Genomic DNA, 6,249 nt, shown 5'->3' on the forward strand with positions numbered 1-6,249 from the left:
TAAAAGAAAGAGTTTATTGAGCTAGTCAGAAATGGACCAGGTTCCAGGGCGTGAAGTCTAAAGCAGCAGCACCAGGGTTTGAGGGGAAAGACAAGCGTGTCCACTGCCCTGGAGTTGAAGGGCTCTTTTATACATTATGTTTTGGGGAAGGGAGATGTACGTTGTTTTGAGAGGACTGACGCTGGCTACAGATAAGGGGTGGGGGAGGGGGAGGAGGAAGTACCAGGATAGTACTCATAAGGAAGAAATATTTACTGCTCTTGACGGGTTGCAGGCCACGGTCCTGAGAGCCCCTGCGTATTCAGGATGGGGGTGGCCGGTGTGGGCTGCCAGATGCCCGGAGCTTGGTCCACAGCTCTAACGTGCTTTCAGGACTGTGAGCAGTCTTGCTCACTGGCCCACAACTCTTAACTGGTCACTATTCTTGCCCCCTTCCCTTACCTCTGACAGCTGTCACTGAACTTAGAACACCTCAGAATTTTTCTGTCACTGGGTCCGCACAGCAAGTCGCCAATCCCCTCTCCAGAGTCAGGAGGTGCCTTTGTGGTGGGAGGGGTTTCAGGGCTCATCCTCTGTTGGTCCCAGGGATAGAAAGGCCACTGTGGAGCAAAGGCTGATACATCCAGGGTTTGCTCTGATGCATGCCTGGAGGGCTGGAAGGAGGCGGCTGTAGCCAGGAATCAGGCTCCACTTCTGCCTCTGCCTCACCGACTCCCACTTGATCTGTTTCACACTTAACCCATCTGCCACCTGGGAGCCTCCCTGCCCCTTACAATCAGATGAAGTTGCCTTAAACCTCAGCCTATCCTTAGATCTACAGGCAGGGAAAGTCCAGAGCCTTCCAGAGCTTCCTGCAATCTGGGCTTCCTGCGCCTCGCTCAGCCATGTTTACCCTGCGTCGGTGTTGGAGGCGCCATTCTAGGTGCAGGAGAGGTAGCAAGGAGGAAGGGAGTCCATCCTACCCACCAGGAACTTGACCTCGAGGGCAGCAGTCCGACAGATGACAACTCCGTGACTGTCTGATGACATAACGCAGAGAGGGCACGAGGAGGCGAGGGGGGAGGGGTTGGCGGGGGGGGGAGGGTTGGCAGGGGGGGGTTGGTGAGCGGGGGGGGGGGGGAGGGTTGGCGGGGGGAGGGGAGGGGTTGGTGAGCAGGCGGGGGAGGCGGTGGACAGGACTGGGGACACTGCGCCTCTGCGGGGTAAGGGGACAGGATGGGGACTGCGCCCTGCCCAGGGCACTCTGCTCGCAAACCGTTTGTGAAGAGATTGACGGGATGGAAGGAGATACAGATATTTGGGTGAAGAGGAAGCCAGACAGAACGAAGGACAGGCACCAAAAAGCTCTAAGCAGGAAGTGTGTGGGATCGAGTTAGAAACACGGGGAGGGCTGAGGGACCAGCGTAAGGGAGAACGGCCTGTGGGAGTCGGGGTCCGGGCAGCAGTCAGGTGGCGCAGGCCTGCGAGGCCGTGGCCAGGTTTGGATTCCTTCCCAGCGTGAAGGGAGCCGTTGGAGAGTTTGCCTTTTGAAAGGATTATTCAGTCCGTGGACTGGGCTGGGGGGTAAGAGTGGAGATGGGAGGCCCTAGTAGGAGCCTTGTGGACCTTTCCTTGTTTCACTGGTCCCTCTCTCCTGCCCTCCTGGACTGTCAGCTTTGTCTTCTTAAAGTCTTGATGCAAATTCGGGCCCGAAGTGAGAATTTATGCCCATCCAGGGCTTTTCAAAAAAATATTTCCAAACAATGGCATATATGTTTCCTGTTAAGGAATAACAATTCTCTACCTCCTCTCTTACACATTGGACCTTCGCGGCAGTTTCATTTGAACAAAGGCTTTTACCACGAAAACAAATGTGAACATTGCTTTTCTGTTCACCATTCCCTGTTCCAATGGATAGTCCAGCGAACAGAACTGAAGTCCCTAAGTTGCAGAGAGGATCCTTCCACGCCCGACCCTTTTGTGCCCTGTGCCCCACATGCCATTGCCTGCAATTTGCTCACACGATTCCAGATGCCCACACTGCTCTCTCTTCCTTCTGCCCACCTAGAATCTTCGTTTCAAGATCTTCAGCCCATACCACGCCCACCACCGCCCACCACCGCCCAGCACCGCCCACCACCACCCAGCAGCACCACTGCCTGCGTCTGTCCGTATCTCACACGCTGCTCAGGCTTCTCCTCTTCCCAGCACCCCCACTTCAAACCTCCTTCATTTCTCCGGTCTCCAGCTGCGCTTCCTAGAGCCCCACCCTGGTCCTAATTACTCTGCACTGTAATTTATCTGTGTAAAGCCAAGAGGCACGGCCAGGGCCAGCATCAGAGCAGCCCAGCCCATGCAGGTTCGCATTGGATTCGGGCAGACGATAAAGAAATGGCGGAGTCAGAGGATGGGGGGCCATCCTATTTATTGGTGTCTCACCAAGACAGGCAAACCACAAAAGAAGACAAGGGAAAAGCAGAAAACCAGCTCTTCCCATGAAGGGCAAGGGATCAGGGGAGCCCCTGCAATTGTGATAGCAGGAACTGTGTGTCTGAGCTCCTGGTCTGTCCCACTTTATAGTGTAGAAAACCAAAATCCCTTAATCCAATATACAAACAAGGAAGTCTCCGATACAAAGTCACTTATCCAAGGCATAATTGGATTTCTCATGAGAGTGCACCACCCAGATCATACAATCAGTCAAGGGTGTGGGGAAAAGCTTAGTCCCAAAACCAAACCTCAGGCTACAACAACCTGGCCTGCTTATAGCCTGTCCCCCACACCCAATATAAGTCACAAGCGAGCAAACATATATATCATGTTTACAAACTTATTTGACCAACAATCTGTTTACATGGAAGCCTCCTCTACTAAACCTGAGCGCGTTCTAAGGCAGGGACTGTCATCTATCCATGTCTGAATCCCCAGCTCCTGCGCACCACCTGGCACAGAGCAGGTGCCCCATAAATGACTGGCAGGTGCCCCGGCTGCAGTGAGGCCTCCATGCAGAGCTCCCCTGGTCTCTCCACACATCTGTGGCTCTCTTCCGACAGGGCTGAATTGGGGTTTTCTTTAGTTTCTTATTTACAGTTTCTGTGGAGAAACTCTGTATTCGTAAGAATACTGGACATAAAGGGAATTCCAGGTTGAGGTCGATCCAACACTTCTTAGCTGTATGAACTTACAGAAGTCACTTCGCTCCTTGGGGCCTCTATTTCTGCATTTGTAAAATGAGAAACACAAGTCGCAGGACCGGCCAAAGTCTTCAAGGACAGCGTTTCTCAGTCTGCAGGTCTTAACCTGTTAGTGGACCATGAAATCAACTTAACAGCTCAACACCACGATATTTAAAAAAAAAATTTTTTTTTACAGAGAGAGGGATATATAGAGACAGACAGACAGGAATGGAGAGAGATGAGAAGCATCAATCATTAGCTTTTCGTTGTGACACCTTAGTTGTTCATTGATTGCTTTCTCATATGTGCCTTGACCGTGGGCCTTCAGCAGACCGAGTAACCTCTTGCTGGAGCCAGCAACCTTGGACTGAAGCTGGTGAGCCTTGCTCAAACCAGATGAGCCCATGCTCAAGCTGGCGACCTCGAGGTCTCGAACCTGGTTCCTCCGCATCCCAGTCTGACACTCTATCCACTGCGCCACCGCCTGGTCAGGCAAGACCACGATATTTTTAAGGAAAAATAAAAGAGCCCATCACATATAACAAGGCTAACTGTTGCTTCAGTTAACTACTATACACTGTGTGTACTGACTCACAATATAAAATGTGATTTTTGGTTGTAAATTGCAGTTTTATTAAAAAAAAACCAACCTGCTTGACCCGTAGTGGCACAGTAAATAAAGCATTGACCTGGAATGCTGAGGTCACAGGTTCAAATCCCTGGGTTTGCCCAGTCAAGGCAAAAATGAGAAGCAACTACTAGAAGTTGATGCCTCCTGCTCCTCCCCCTGCCTTTCTCTCTCCCTCTAAAATCAATAAATAGCCTGACCAGGCGGCGGCGCAGTGAATGGAGCATCGGACTGGGATGCAGAGGACCCAGGTTCGAGACTCCAAGGTCACCAGCTTGAGCATGGGCTCATCTGGTTTGAGCAAAGCTTACCAGCTTGGACCCAAGGTCGCTGGCTCCAGCAAGGGGTTACTCAGTCTGCTGAAGGCCCGCGGTTGGGGCACATATGAGAAAGCAATCAATGAACAACTAAGGTGTTGCAACGCACAATGAAAAACTATGATTGATGCTTCTCATCTCTCTCTGTTCCTGTCTGTCTATCCCTCTCTCTGACTCTCTCTCTGTCTCTGTAAAAAATAAATAAATAAAATTAAAAAAAAATTAAAATCAATAAATAAAATCTTTAAAAAATAAACAAAAAACAAAAACCTTGAAAATAACGAGAACTCCTACTCTCTGGGTAAGGTTGTTTATATACCAGTGCTCAGTTTGAAGCTGTCAGGCTAGAAGCGGTCGGGACACTTCCAGGGCCGTAACAAGATCAGGGCCAGAGACCCAGACTCAGGGGGGCTAGGTGTATACCGTGAACCATCTTTAAAATTGAGATATAATTGACATTTAACATTACGTTAGTTTCAAGTGTGCAAATAATGATTTCATATACATATATGCTACAAAATGGGTTAATCATCTCTGAAGTCAGAAACCTAGAATACTGTGCTAAGAATTCACAGACAAAATACTGTGTTATAAAGAGAAATGGGCTTAAAGCCTGACTCCAGCCCTTCCTTGCTTCATGACCTACTGAGTTTCTTCATCTGTAAATTGGAGATAATGAGGCATTCCCCGCTTTTTCACGCTTGTTTTTGCACTCATTGTAGATTTTTTTACTTGCATTTCCGGCCTTTTCAAGGTGGTTGTATTCTTTTCAAATTTCAGGCCCCAAAATTAAGGTGCGTCTTATACACGGGGAAATACGGTCACCTTTCCTTTTGGTCTCTGGATGAAGTTGCTCTGGGCAGCCACGATCTTTCTCGCAGGTAGCTTTATTTTATGGGTTAGATTGAGTTCAGATTCTAGAGATATTGTCAAATGCACAATACAACTGGAAAAAGAATTTATTTATTTATTTATTTATTTTTTGAAAAAGAATTTTAAGTTGGTTTGGATGACTGAAGTTAAAGTCACTCGGAAACCTGGTTGTAATTTCCTTGGATAGAGGCGTAGCTACGTGGTAACTATTTTTAAGCCTCTAGGGTTTTTGCTTTCCGCCCCATACCTCTTACTGAATTGTTTGGTCCACAAAAAACTCTTTATTTTCCTTTGTTTAGTTTAGCTTTCCTTTCTCACAAAGAATATTCGCTCTCTAAACCTATGACGACGTAATCTTTGAAGGATGCAGTCCCCATGCATCTGGGTTGGCTGGACTCAGCCAGATCAAGGGCTCCTGTCTGCTGGACGAACTGAGACCAGAGTGGGAGAGAGCTGAGAGCATGCTACCAGGACGCACTCCTTGGGGAAGAAGTTATCTAAAAATACAGTAGGTTTGGTCTCCTTTCTGTTATCACATGCAAGTCAGTCATCTGCTGTCACACATGGCGTCCCCCAGGTGCGCTGAGCCAGCGAGTGGCGTGAGGGCAAAGAGCAGAGGCTGTGTGGGGACCCAGCTGCCACCGTGCAGGAGCCCGGGCAAGTTACTTCACTTCTCTCTGCTCCTGTCTTCTCATCTTAAAAAGAGAGAGAGAGAGAGAGAGAGAGAGATCTGTGCCTACTTCTCAGGGTTGTTGTGAGAATTGAATGGCCAAGGCTAAGCAAAGCCCCAGGGCACGTGGCCGTGGTGAATGCCAACGAATTGTTTCTGTACAAATTGAGTGAGCACCGGTCTCACTCTAAGGAAAGTGGAAATCCCAAGGATATCCTGTAGAAACGAGAAAACCATAAAACCATCCCTGATGTTTTAGTTATCAACCTAATTCGTGAATTGCTAGCACTCCACACATATGCTTCCATCGTGTTCTTTTTCCTCAGTTGGATACGGTGCTGAGCGACTGAGGCCTGGCGCGTGTCCAGCTGAGGTCCAGCTGAGGCCAGAGCCACTGACTTCCGCATCCGCGGCACTTCTCCACTTTGTTCCTATTGCACCAAACCTCAGAGTTTCCTATCTTTTCCCTAGCGCTGGCACTTCTTCGTATCCACTCAATTCATGAAAGAATAAGGGCAAAATGCTTATCTAACCACAGATCACTGACACACGGGCAGAGAGAGCTAGAATCAAAGGCACTTCTAGAGGGCACTTGGAAATGGAGAC

This window comes from Saccopteryx bilineata, chromosome 4, assembly GCF_036850765.1.
Source record: "Saccopteryx bilineata isolate mSacBil1 chromosome 4, mSacBil1_pri_phased_curated, whole genome shotgun sequence".
Classification (NCBI taxonomy): domain Eukaryota; kingdom Metazoa; phylum Chordata; class Mammalia; order Chiroptera; family Emballonuridae; genus Saccopteryx; species Saccopteryx bilineata.